General features: G+C 42.7%; 1 protein-coding gene across 4 annotated transcripts in view; it reads right to left on the bottom strand.

Annotated features, from left to right (window-relative positions):
- The window catches only part of PDE1C (phosphodiesterase 1C), a 634,171-nt gene that overhangs the window by 494,528 nt on the left and 125,269 nt on the right, over nucleotides 1-14,374 (bottom strand). The gene's annotated exons all lie outside the window — the stretch shown is intronic.

The following is a 14,374-nucleotide window of genomic DNA, read 5'->3' as shown; positions in this document are numbered from 1 at the left end:
AAGTCCACAGCAGCATCAACACCAGAGGACACAGACCTTCTGCCTCACTGCTGGACCAGGGAGGCAGTGTGGCCCAGTGGTTAACTGTGGCTTCTAGAGTCAAACTCTCTAGCTTTGAATCCCCGATCTACCAACTGATAGTAGGATCTTGAATATGTTAATGTCTTTGTACCTCAGTTTCTCCATCTGTGAAATGGAAGTAATAAAAACACTTGTCTCACAGGGTTGTTGTAAGGATTCAACAGCTTAACACATACAGCTTGTAGAAAAATGCTTGACACACAATCTCTAGTCAGGTTGGCTATTATTGTCATCATACACAATGTGACTGGATGAGGGATAAGAGGAAAATGCTAGAAACGAAAGAGAGAAACCACCTCGAAGGTCCCAGGTGGCAGAGTGGTTGGTCAGTGCTGACGGCCCAGTGAACGTAGCTGATTAACCCAGAAAAGGTTAATTCCTCCAAACAGCACAGAGCCCAGAGCTCACAGTGCACCTTCCAAGCATTGAGCAGGATGCTGACACTGAATCATATCACTTTCTAATTATAAAGCATCAGCTGCTGCCAGACACCATGCTCACCACAGGCATGCCTCCTCGACTCCTCACAGGTAGCCCCTGAGGGAAAGAACATCTAATCCTGTTAAACAGATGAAGAAACTGAGGTTCAGCTTAAAGAGTGTGCTCAAGGTCAGACAGCAGGCAAGGGGTGTAACTGGGATTAAACCAGAGCTCAGTGTTTCCACTACACCATCATTAAGACGAACACAACGCTCAGTAACAACGGTGTCTGGCGCAGCCATGGGTCATGGGTCAGCAGGAGCAGGGAGCAGCATAACTGGGCAGAAACGGCCATGTGAGAAGTGGGATGATTCACCCAAACTCCTTTCTCTGGCTAAGTAACTGCCTCCCCCAATCCATTCCATGAGTTTCTCTCTACTCTGCAATTTCCTATAATTCTAATGGCATCAATAAGGCCAGATAAAAGACATAGTTTTCGGCCGGGCGCAGTGGCTCACGCCTGTAATCCCAGCACTTTGGGAGGCTGAGGCAGGCGGATCACAAGGTCAGGAGATCAAGACCATCCTGGCTAACGCGGTGAAACCCCGTCTCTACTAAAACTACAAAAAATTAGCTGGGTGTGGTGGCGGGCACCTGTGGTCCCAGCTACTCGGGAGGCTGAGGCAGGAGAATGGTGTGGGCCTGGGAGGCGGAGCTTGCAGTGAGCCGAGATCGCGCCACTGCACTCCAGCCTGGGCGACAGAGCAAGACTCCGTCTCAAAAAAAAAAAAAAAAAAAAAAGACATCATTTTCTTTTCATTTTATTTTATTTTTACTTATTTTAAGTTCTGGGATTCATGTGCAGGACATGCAGATTTGTTACACAGGTAAATGTGTGCCATGGTGGTTTGCTGCACCTATCAACCCATCACCTAGGTATTAAGCCCTACATGCATTAACTATTTATCCTAATGCTCTCCCTCCCTCTACCCCCACAACAGGCCCCATGTGTGTGTTGTTCCCCTCCCTGTGTCCATGTGTTCTCATTGTTCAGCTCCCACTTATGAGTGTTTTCTACCAGATTAGGGGCTCTTTGGCCCTTCACGTCACCAGTAGGACAGGGAATTAGACCTGGATCTGCTGATACACACCTTCATATTCTAAGTCAAAGTTCAATTCTACCCTTTAGGGTTGATGTCTCTCCCTCTAGGGTTGATGGACCACCCCACCTTGCCTCTGCTGGGCCTTTGTGACCTTTCTCTCACAAGCAACTGCCTGGACTCCAGGTAGGGTGAAGATACAACGGCTTATAAAACATTGGATGAAAGAAGAGTCCAGAGTCTATACCGATACTAAAATATAGAAAGGGAGAGAAAGGGAAAGCTCTTATTTATAGTCAAATATCATCCAATACATAGAAAAGAAGTGATAGAGTTAGAAAATACCATTGATTTAGCCAAGTGCCATCAAGAGATGCTAGAATCACTGCATATGTTTGTTGGAAAAAAGGTTATTTAGAGAGTCCCAAAGTGTCTCCCCACAGATGATTTAATCACAATTAAGGTGCCCATTGATTGTGAGAAAGGTACCCTGACAGTGGACAAATTGTGAGAAACAACTTTAACCAGTGACCAAAGTCAACATCACCCATAATAGGATAAATCTCCCTCCTCATTGCTGTGCCAAGAAGGACTCAGTGTCACTTATGTACTATCCCTGTCAAATGGATGACCTGAGGACTCTAGAGGCAATGATCCGAAAAACCAAATTGAGGAACATTCTGCACAACAAAACACACGGCCTGTTTGCTTCAAAATGTCAGTGTCATGAAAGGCAAGAAAGGCTGAAAAACTGTTTCAGTTAAAGGAGACGATCTTTTTGTACCCATTAACCAACTTCTCTTCAACTCCCCTCCCTATTTCAAATACAGTTAGATAGAAGGAATAAGTTCTAGTATTCGACAGTACAATAGGGAAATTATAATTAACAATAATGTATTGTATATTTCAAAATAAATAGAGGAGAATTGTAGTGTTCCCAAAACAAAGATAATTGTATGAGGTGATGGACATCCCCGTTACCCTGATTTGATCATTATACACTTTATGCCTGTATCAAAATATCACATGTACCCCAAAAATATGTACAACTATGTCAATAAAATACAAATAATAAAATAAGGGAACCTAAAGAAACATGACAACTAAAAGTGATGTGTGCTTCTGGAGTGGAGCCTGGATCAGAAAAAAAATATGGCTGTTAAAGACATTCTTGGGACATTTGGTGAAATTTGAATACAGACTGTATATTAGATAATAGCATAATATCAAGATTAAGTTTCCTGAATATGGTAACTGTACTGTAAGGAAATGACCTTATTCTTAAGAGATGCAAGCTAAAGCTGAAAGGTCATGATGTCTACAATTTAGGATTAAAAGATTTGGGGGGAATAATAGATAGATAGATTGATAGATAGATCGATGATAAACCTAAAGCGAATGTAGCAAAAGGCTAAAAGGTGACTTAGATGGAAGACAATAGCTCATTTTATTAGTCTCGCAATTGTTCTAGAAGTTTAAATATTGTCAAAACGTTATTTTAAAAAACAAATGCAAAAGCATTTCTTAAATACAAGTACCTATAAGTTGGCTTAGAGTTATACACTACAGCCAGATTGAGTGCTACCCAGGGAAATTTAACAACTAAGGAAACTCAATCCTGATTTGAGTAGATGAACTTAAGGATAAAATAATTAGCAGAACATTGCACAAGCATATAATTATAAAATTATAACGCAGGTCCCCTTCACACACAGTTTTCTTATTCAAAACTGGGGCCATTTTCAAAGAATGAGAACGTTAAACAAATCAAAGTTTAAAATTTTGGATCCCTAGACCACGTTTACTCTTTGACTGACATATTCCTATTTCTGACTTTGCAGAGTTCATGAGTCACGCTCTCAGACAGTTTGTGATATGCCCACCTCAAGTACTTGAGCCTCGTTGCCTGAGCTGGAGTTATCGTCCCTTCTAAATGAGGACAAGCATGTCTGTAGCTCTTGTGCAACTAACAATGCTCCCACAGCTGAGCTGACTTCCAGTGTTAGGAGGTAATTGGACCTAGCAAGTTCACTTCTGGTTGCACTTAACAGTAATCAATAAATGGGGATCTGCAGCTAGGACACAGTTGTAGGGCTGTTTAGTCAATGACCATTAGCTACTACAGCATTTAGAAGAATGTAATTTTAAAAAATGGTCTCTGTTCCAATCCATGTGGGAAAGCATATTTTCACAAGTTTCTTCCCAAAATTGTCCATGTACTTCCTCCAGGCACCGTAGAACACCCAGTGTTTAATCCCCATGCTGTTCTCCAGCTCCATTATTTCATCTCTGTCACAGGCCAGGAAACCTTCATTTCGATGCTACGTGCGCAGGAGACTGAGGCATGGAAATATAATTCCTAATTCTGTAACTTAATTTAAAAATATATACAGTCTCCTTTCCACTTACTCGAAGATTTCCGAGAGCTCTGAAGATTTCTGCCTGTGGAATAAAACTGAAACTCTTTCTCATGGCAAACAGGGCCCTACATTACATTGTCCCAGGCTTACCTTTCCTTTACCTGGTTCCAAACTTTACCTGCCTCTCATTCACATGCCTCAGTCACAAATGAAAGAGTTCCTTCAACATAAGGCATGTGTTCCTGTCTCCTGGCCTTGGTTCACACCGTTCCTTTTGCTTCCCTTTTATGTCCACCATAATTCAGGGTGATCTGTTTTATGGTTATACCATAGTGCCATTCAACATATTCACCCATCTCCATGAGGTCTGGGAGACGGGGAGAGGGTAGCGGACGACAATTGGGGCCTGCAGTGGTCTGATTCACCTCATACAGCTTCAGTGCCCAACACAGGATGCAATTGTAGAGTATGCACTAGGCACATGAATGGGAAGAGAGCATTTGTTACCAGAAAAATTTTAATAAGAAGGAAACCGCTCCTTTTCCTCTAGCAAGGTCAAAAACCCTGCCCTAATGCTGTAAATAGGAACAAATATTTCTACAGAGTAAAACACAGGGCTATATTATCATAAGGTAATGAACCAATCACATCAAGACAGATTTGCATTATTACAGGGCACAGTTTTAAAGGGGTCTGCTTTATTTTTATTTAGGGTACCTTAATTTCACTGCAACAAACAAATGCAGTTAAAGTCATTCATCACGGAAAGTTGTAAGGGGTGACATATGGTGTTTTTGAGATAGTTCCCAGTGTAGAGTCCCATATCGGTAGGCCAATCTGTCTCTTTACTTCATCCACCATTAAGACTTAGCCCTAAGCCTGGTACTGGGAAGGAGGAGGCTATAAGGGAGGAGAAGTAGAAAGGCAGAGATCCAGCTTTTCTGGCAGGGGAGATGACAGGGAGAAGAGAAACTAGAGCAGAAGAGGCAAGGGTGAGACGTGGGTGTCCTCCTCTTCTCTCTCTGGAGGGATATTCACCCAAAAACCGGAAGCTCTACATCAAAGTAAACTTGGTGGCCAGTAGAGTCAGGTAAAGGGAAGCTGAGTGTTAGCTTTTCCAGGTTGTCTGTAGGCTCTTTGTGGTTTGGACAGGCCCCAGAGGCTCCCACAAGCTCCTGAAGCCAAATCTCAGAAGTTACCTGGGATTGTGACTGAGAGTTAGTCCTGGAGGTTGCCATGGGGACAAAGTAGCCACAGGCTAAATTCTGGACCACCTAATCCTAAACCACACAATAATCAAAACCAGACCCTCCTTGGGGCCTGTAGCACTGCCGTAGGGGGAGCGGAAAGGGGCTGGGAGAGAAATACAGGCAGCAAGGGGGGCCAGATCACACCAAACAGCAGAGTCACACAAACCAGACACCATCTTGGTGAGCTGCAGGGTGCCAGAAGGGACATCTGAACCAATGAGCATTTTCTGAAAGAAAACTAAATCATCAGGGGAAAAAAAAAGTGTCATTCAAATGGTAAGTTCACATTTGGCTTTAAATGTAGGGTTTCTCCCTAGTTCCCCTTAAAGTGGGGGCTCCAGAGGAAGAGTAGTTCAACTAAAAAGGAAATTAAGAAGCAACATTTTCTCACACATCTTGGGGTATTGATAAAATTGCAGCCCTGTTACACAGGTATTTCTCACATTAGGCTGATAATCTATAAAGTACATTTTCTGGATAGTGATTCTTCATTCCCTACTAATTGACAAGAATAAACCCTCTATCCTCCAATAAGCCAAGTCAAAACATTTTAGTGAAGAAAGAAATATGGCCCAGGTGTGGTGGCTCACACCTGTAATCCCAGCACTCTGGGAGGTCTAGGTAGGTGGATCACTTGAGGCCAGAAGTTCAAGGCCAGCTTGGCCAACATGGTGAAACCCCATCTCTACTAAAAATACAAAAATTAGCTGGGCATGGAAGCTGAGGCACGAGAATCACTTGAACCCAGGAGGCAGAGGTTACAGTGAGCTGAGATCACACCACTGCACTCCAGCCCGGGTGACAGAGCAATACTCTGTCAAAAGAAAGAAAGGAGAGGAGAGGAGAGGAGAGGGAAGAGAGAGAGGAGAGGAGAGGGAAGAAAGAGAAAGAGAAGGAATATGGTGGGGGTAGGCCCCTACTAGCTGACTTCTGCAAACCACTGCCTATATTTTAGGCTTCCAAATTCTGCAATGCGTTTTCAACAGCATTACTCTTGCTGCCCTCTCTCCCAACCAGGAATTTCTCTAACGCCTGAGATGTACTGAATTTATACTTCCAGCTCCTAGAATTATACCACCCTTTTCATAGGAGGTTCATGAGCTAAACCATAAAAAATGAATTGGACTGCAAAACCACAGCCCATTCATTCAATCAACAAATACACCCAAAGCATCTACGATATGCCAGGCAATCCAGGCAGCGGGTCCCTGCCACCCAGAAAAATTTGTATCTAATGCAAAATATGAATAAGAATAATGTGGGATGTGCTACTATGGGTCAATGGTAGTGTCCAGACAGCACGTGGATAGGAGGTTGGGCAGCCCAGTTGTGGAGGTATCCAAGAGAGCACAGAGCACCCTTGACCTTGGGCTACACCCATGAGCTCACTGCCAGTCTCCTCTACTCTGCTGCTCCCACCTTCATAGCTTCTTGGTGCTACCTTCACACATCAAGTACTCTATTGAAAATCTCTTCCCTGTGAGTCTACAGGTTGTGTACAATGAAGTTACTGCTTATGCAACTGAAGACGAGAAGTGCATTTACCTTGTACCCCACACTGACCCCCAGGGGTAGTTTGGTCCAAGCTGATCTCAAATCTTCACACTTTCTTCCTTTATTCAGAGAGAACTTCAGGGATTCCCTGCATATTTTGGGTCTTTATGTGGGCTGGAACAGCAGTTCCTGTTGCTAATTAGGAAACATAGAGAAGTTTATCCACACTTCACATTGGCAGGGTGAGTTAGGTGGAAGCTCCAGAAGGAGTGTCCCGCTCCTCCTCCCAACCCAACAGCACTGAAAGCTTCCTGAGGGTTATTCTAGGATGAATAACTCACACTTTGTAAAATGTGCCGCTAAAATTTATTGTGGTTGAGGCATATGCTGAGGGGTTGAGGACACCTCAGATGAGCTACATTCCCGGGGGTGGAAGCCTGGATTTCTCAACGGCCTGAGACGAATGTGCTCTGGTTGGAAAAACGATGCATTCTCTAGGGGGAGTCAGCCCTGGAGACAAGCCCACTGGCTAGGAGCCAGAGGCGTCCATCAGCAGACCTTCTGTGTGGAGTTCAACATTTGTGAACATTTCTTGGACAATGAAAACAATAATATTTTGAGTATAATTACAATTTTCTCCTTATGTTGTAGTTTCTTTAATCTCAATGCTTCCCCAAAATCCCCTGTAAGGCAATAAAAGTACAAGATACTAAAGAAAATTGTGACTTGCCCCATGTTCCCTCCCACTAGAGCCCATAGGGAAGATACAGTATCAAATATAAAATTAAATATAGAGAGACTGGCCCAGAATATCTATGCCAGTAGCATTGGAGCTATGCCCCCCACGCCAAGCTAGAAGTAGTGCACCAGCAGAGAACTGCAGTGTGATGGGAGACTGTGGTTCTCTGAGAAGCAGATGTCAAGACAGGATTAGACATACAAGAGATGTATTGGAGTAAAATCTGTAAAAATAAATGAGTAAAGAGCTGAGTGAGGCTGAGAAAGCCATCAGAACTGGATGCAGGTCTGACTCCCAGTAAAAGAAAGTTGGGTAGAAGTATCTGAGACTGTACTGCAGCTCTAAAGAAAGTTCAGCAAGGCCACTAGTGAGTCTGAACACCAAAGTCACCATCAGAGGAGTTCCATGTCTCCCAGGAACAGCTGACCTTAGGGTCCCTGCCATGCTCAGTCAATGCCAATGGGCTCCTCTGGGATGCACAGCCTCGGCCATCACAGGGATAAATTTCCCCCACACAAGCTAGGAGACCATGGGTCAAGTTCACTTTCTGTGATCAGAGATATGAAAGGTACATTCTCATGGCCACCACAGAGATAAGCTCTCCCTTCCCAAAATACCAGGGAGAGGACCAAAAAGAATGCAAGAGGAATAGTGTCTACCTCATATATACTTGGTCATTTTTTAACATTGAAAAATCTGTCTCTAAAAACTTACAGAGACCTAAACATTGCCTTTATGTGAAGCCAAGGTTGCAATAAACACTTCTCTAGGCTTTAAAAATTCTCAGAATTCATTCTTTCATTCTTCCCCTTGGCAAATGATTTGGATTTGCAAAGACTAAAGGTGAAAAATAACTCCAGGAAGGCAACACTAAGTCAGGAGAGTAGGTGTCCCCAGAAGTTTCCAGTGGGTGAGCAACACTCAGTGATAGAAGAGTACGTGTGACCAGACTTCCTATGAGTTAACTGGGAATTTTAACCCATGATTCATCCTAGGGAGGGGCTGAAGCTCCAGGGGACGCTACCCCACACCATGCCATATCATCAGCCAGATTGCACATTTCCTGAAAGTAATCAAGTCAGAAACTGACATTTTGGCAGCAGCCCCTAGTGGAAAAATGACTGCCAAAAGCCAAAATGAGGATGAGTTCAACGATTTAATTCTGCATGGAAAATGCAATCCATTAAATGGGATCTGACAAGGCCTTAATCTCATCCGTAGCTGAGGGTGTTGGCTCAATGCGGTTCTGCTCTCTGGAACATATTCTTAGTAAGCTATCTATAGAATCTAGAAAGCCTTTGCCAAAGCCCAAATAAGTCCATTCTAAGTGGGAAGAGAAGCTCACCAAGCCCCCACTGACTCTGTAGGGAGTAAGCACACGATTCTTCCAAGTGCAAAATTATCAAAACCTGGCAACTCAACCTGTGTTGGGAGTCACATGATTCAAGGCAAAGTAACTGAGATGGGCAATGCACTGAGTGGCTTCAGAATTTCCACCACTGCCCGAAGAGGTCGGGCCCACAGCCAGTATCACTCACAAAGCATCCATAGGGCTCATATTCCCTGGCTGGGACCCATTGCATAACCCAGTTACAAAAGAAAGAGTTGGGGGTGTAGAGGATCAATCTTCTCCCAAACAGGGTTTTAAAAACTGAGTGAGAAAGACTTAGAGGCTGTCACCTTCGTTGGCCCACTTAATCCTAACAGCAGCCCCCAAAGCCCGTTATTTTACTGTTTGCATGTGAAAAACGAGGAAAGAGAACAAAACCATTACTCAAATTATGTAGTTTAAAAGATTGTTTACAGATTCATACTTGTGGGATTCCAAAGCCTATGTTTCACCACACAGAAGGTGGTGGTCCTCCGACCACTGCATCAGTTGGAGCTTGTTAGAAATGCAGATTCACAGGCTGCACCCCAGACCTACTGAATCAGGATCTGCATTTAACAGGATTCCCCAAGGAATTCATTTAGACATAAGGTTTGAGAAGCAGTGCCTTCAATGGCTTCTATCCAAAAGGGGTAGGTGGATTGAAAACATAAGTCTAGACTAGAAAAAGATTCAGTGCAATAGAACAGGGCCAGTCTTATAGGATACATAAAATATGTATCAAAATATAACTCAAACTATATATCCAAAGTGCACACTCAAATTAGTATAACCAATCACACCATATCTTTTTTCACCAACAACAAATCCGGAGACATGAAGTCCAAGGTTATGTGGTGCTAGTAGAATATGCTGAAGGAGCATGGCTGTAGAGCTAGGTGGACTTGGTTGAAATCTCCAGCTCTGCCACCTGCTGGGTGACTTTTGGCAAGCTGCTTGATCTCTCTGAGCCTCAGTTTCCTGACCTGTACAACTAGGAAAATAATACTCAACTTGCCAGGGTTTGGGGGGATTAAATGAGCAAATGAATGCACAGTCCTTGGCACACAGCAGACGCTCAATAAACACTAGATGCTCAATAAACACTTCTCTTACTTGTGGTGCCATCTGAGCCAGGTCCCTCCCACCTCTGGGAATGTGTACACCAGAGGCTGGGGAGAGAAACCTCGCTCAGCAGCCAGCTCTTTCCTGTTCTCTTGGGTCCTCTAGTGGCAGGTATTGAGATTCCTGTGACTAATCAGACTAGATGGACTTGTCTGTCTTCCTTAGCCCCAGGTTCAATTTATTTTCTATCCTCTTTTAAGAAAAGCTAAGCAGAGCAACAGGTTTAAAGGGATAAAATATGAGAAAGAAGGAAAGAGGCACCCAAGGTGAGTTCCCAGGAGTGTCTATTTTCCAGGCACTGAAGCCTTTTTCTTTCTTTATGGCTCCCACTTTCTTCTTTTCAAAAATCTCAGATTTTGAAAACAGACCTTTCATGCCACAAGTTTAGTGAGCTTTCAGGGCCCACAGTGTCTGCACGTGGAGCCACAAAACCCATGTTTGATCCTATTTAACTTTGTATGTGTAGGCTCAAGGGCATACAAGGATTCCAGTGAGTGCTGAGCACGAATACCAAATTAACACTTACTGAGCTCGTTCTGGGTGCTGGACACTGTGCTTGGCTCATTCACATGCATTATCTCCTTTAAATCCTCCCCAAACCCCGGGAAGGGGGTCTCTTTATCCCCATTTCAAAGATTTTAAAACAGGCCAGAATAGGTAAGTTTGTTCTCACACTGCTATAAATAAATACCTGAAACTGGGTAATTTATAAAGGAAAGAGGTTTAATTGACTCACAGTTCCACATGGCTGGGGAGGCCTCAGGAAACTCACAGTCAAGGCAGGAGGTGAAGAGGAAGTAAGGACCTTCTTCACATAGCAGCAAGAGAGAGAAGATTAAGCAGGGGAAATGCCAGAAGCTTATAAAACCATCAGATCTTGTGAGAACTCACTCACTATCACAAGAACAGCATGGGGGAAATGCCCCCATAAGCCAATCATCTCCCATCAGATTCCTCCCTTGACATATGGGATTACAATTCAAGATGAGATTTGGGTGGGGACACAGACCCAAACCATATCAATAGGTAAGTGACCCGCTCAAATTAGCATAGCAAAACACTCCTAAATCTCTCCTAGTGCAGTGGTTCTCCCGGTGTGATCGTGGACCAGCAGCATCAGTATAACCTGAAGCTTGTTAGGGAACATTCTTGGGCCCCACCTCTATCTGGGATGAGCCCAACAATCTGTTTTAACAATCCCCCCCAGGTGATTGTGATGCACACTCAAGTTTGAGTCATCAGACCACTCTTCAAGCCCAACCTTAGTATGACAGTTAAGAAAACAGAGGTTTTGCCACCAAAAAAAAAAAAAAAAAAGACATTATGTGAAGCAGTGGATATGTTATTTAGCTTGATTTAATCATTTTGCAATGTACACATACAACAAAACATCACATTATTTTACATTGTAAATGATATACACATTTTATTTGTCAATTATACCTTTATAAAGCTGCGGGTTTGGGGGGAGGAGAAAAAAACAGAGGTTTGAAGAGATGAAGCAATTGGCCAGGGGTAATAGAGTTGGAACTGAAACCCAGTACAGCCACTATCAGAAGTCAAATTTTCCCACCTGGATAGCTTAAACTGTTCCTTTCTTGGAGAGTAAAGACTAAAGCCCTTAGTACAACTAAGCACTAAACTGTGTTGCCTTCCAGCAATATTAGCTGGGATCTGAACCTGGGCAGCCACAAGGAGACTTTCCCCTCAAGCCCTGGAAGCTTCATCCCAAGACTCTGCTAAACTGTCTGCCCCAATACACAGAGTATTTGCCTCATCAGCACTGCCCAGCCAGGAAGGGGACAAGAGGGAAGACTGTCAGGGACCATACCCAGAGTTGAGATGGCATTTGCACAAACCTCAACTATCAGCACACAACACTTGGGGAAGAAAGGTGGTGCCTTCATTTTTCAAAATCTTTATTTCCAAGTCAGTGTGTCAAATTCTCACTTTCAGCTATACCCTCTGGCATTATTAGTAACTGACATTAATCCAGCGACAATCTAGAGTGTTTGCAGGCCATACTTAGGGATCGCAGCCTGATTGGAAGACAAGGCCCAGGGACATGTCTTGAAGCTGCATTTGAACCACGAGTATGCTTTTTATGTGAGTTTATAGATGATATACTTATTTGGGGTGGGGTGATAAAGTAAGACTTAAAGTTTTCCCAAGCCACTCCTTGCTGCTGCATTGGAGACCAGCAATCCACCAGCAATTTTTTATAGGCTTTCTCTCTCCAGGCCAGTTTCTTCATCTCTAAAATGGACAGAATCCTTCAGTTTTTTGGGTTAAGCCTGGCAAATAAGAACAGTTATTGCTGATGTAACAGGGAGTCTGGTGGAGACTGAAACATAAAAACATTTGAAATTTTTTTGAAAAACACCCATCATTGATAAACATGTAAATAATTCATATATTTGGAAATGGAAAGTAGAACTTAGCTTTAGAGCAGACTGTCCCTTTGCTCTGAAAAGAACTACTTAAATGAAAATACTAAATGCAAATATTAAACAAGTACACACATTTTGTCCTGGTGGTAGCTTGTATATATTTGCCTCCACCTTATAGAGAGCTAGAAAAGATTTCTGGGGAAAGTGGAATTAAGTATCTAACCCCTTCCTTTTGAGAATCAACATTATTAGAATATGTCTGAGAAAAACTGTGGTTATGCTGAGGCCAAGGGTCAGGAAAAGACAACAGAAGCCACAGACAGGAGACATCACAAGGAAGAGGTAATCTAGGTTGGTGACAAAAATGCCTAATTTCACTGAGGTCAGAAAGTCCACGCTCAACATGAGACCTCATTTCCCTAGCAAGGGACAAAAGGCATAGCAGGATAAGCAATGATTCCTGAACCACTGTCAATAAGGCTGGGGGTCCTTGAGAATAGTGAGGGTCAAGAACCCCAAGAAAAGACTGGACCTCCTGATAATTTGGCACATTGGGCTTATTGACATTGTCACTTGTATCTTGTTTGGTAAGAGCTGATGACCATATTTCCTAGCCCTAAACTCCAAATACCCTCCAAGTATGACCAAGGAAAAAGAGAAGGAAGTAATGAAAGCTATCACTAACACTTATGATGGCACCACTCAGTGGTAATGGCCCTACAGAGGAGCTGTAAGGTAACCTTGATTCTGCTCTGATTTATTCATTGATAAACTCTTCCCATACCTGAGTAGTTTACTTGTAGTAATTTATGCACAACAAATCTCACAGCTGATCATGCCACCACAGGTAAGGACAATTGCAGAAGAGAATATTTACCATTTAGCATTGTCATCAAAATCAACCATCTTTTTTGGAAGAAAGGATAGCTACAGAATAGTAAGTACACAGTTGTATTAAGGGTACCAGTAAATAAATAAATAAATAAATAAATAAATAAATACTAATGGATTTCTTGTCTCAATTGCTAAAGGGTTGGCATATACCTGCATGCACCTGCAGTCTTCTTCCTACAGCACCAAGTGTTACAAGGAAACAGAAATAAGTCCTGATATTCAATGTATAACTTAATCTCTTTCAGAAACCAGGACACTGCTATATGTTACAACTAACAGATCAAATGACGCTCATGGGCATCAATACATTTTCTCTATTAAAGAGCACCAAGAGAATGCGAACAAAACAGATGATAGTAAAGGAGTTGAGTGAGCAAATAAGATGTTCTTTTCATGACAGTAGCTCTTTGCCCGTTCATCGAAGAAGATGATGAACCTGGTTTGGGGTGAAAAGAGTAGCTATAAGAACCCTTAGGAGAAGAGATTGACTCCATAAGAGATGCTCCAAGCCGAGAACACATAGACAGAGAAAGCCATTCACAGTTCCCTCTTTCATCACAGTCACTTGCTGAGAATTGCAGGTTCATAAGATGTACTTCTCTCCAGGTGAGTGAGTTTTAGTTTATTCAAAACCTTATGATGCAATAACCAGGCCCTTAGTAGGAATAAAAACAGCATTTGCCTGCAATTCTTGTCTCTCCAATGCACTCGTCACACTGTATAAAGAAATCCAAACCCCTATTTATCACTCCTTTCTGAACTCATCTATAATTCAATAGACACTAAGAACCTTCACACAATGAAATGGCTCTCACTGAGGAATTACGCATATCACCTGGATGCAAAAGAGAGTACACTTTTCAAATCTATTTCATGGAACTCCAAGAGCTGTCTGAATTGTTTACGGGGAAAGAAAAATGAGGTTTATATGTTCTGCTAACCATGTAGAGAGTATGAAAGTCTACAGTGGAAAGAAAAGTGAAAGAAGTAAAATTGATATAACAGGAAGAAAGGAGGGGCAGAAAGCAATCTGGAAAAATGATCGAGTCTTAATTTCTGAAACCAGTAGTACTGTAAATATACTGTTTCAAATGTGAGTCTGAAAGACCCATTCAGGGAAAAAAAAATCACCTTTTTATACCACATTCATAC

Source organism: Chlorocebus sabaeus, chromosome 21, assembly GCF_047675955.1.
Source record: "Chlorocebus sabaeus isolate Y175 chromosome 21, mChlSab1.0.hap1, whole genome shotgun sequence".
Classification (NCBI taxonomy): domain Eukaryota; kingdom Metazoa; phylum Chordata; class Mammalia; order Primates; family Cercopithecidae; genus Chlorocebus; species Chlorocebus sabaeus.
Note: the sequence above shows the minus strand (reverse complement) of the source record. Positions and strands in the feature narration are given on the sequence as shown.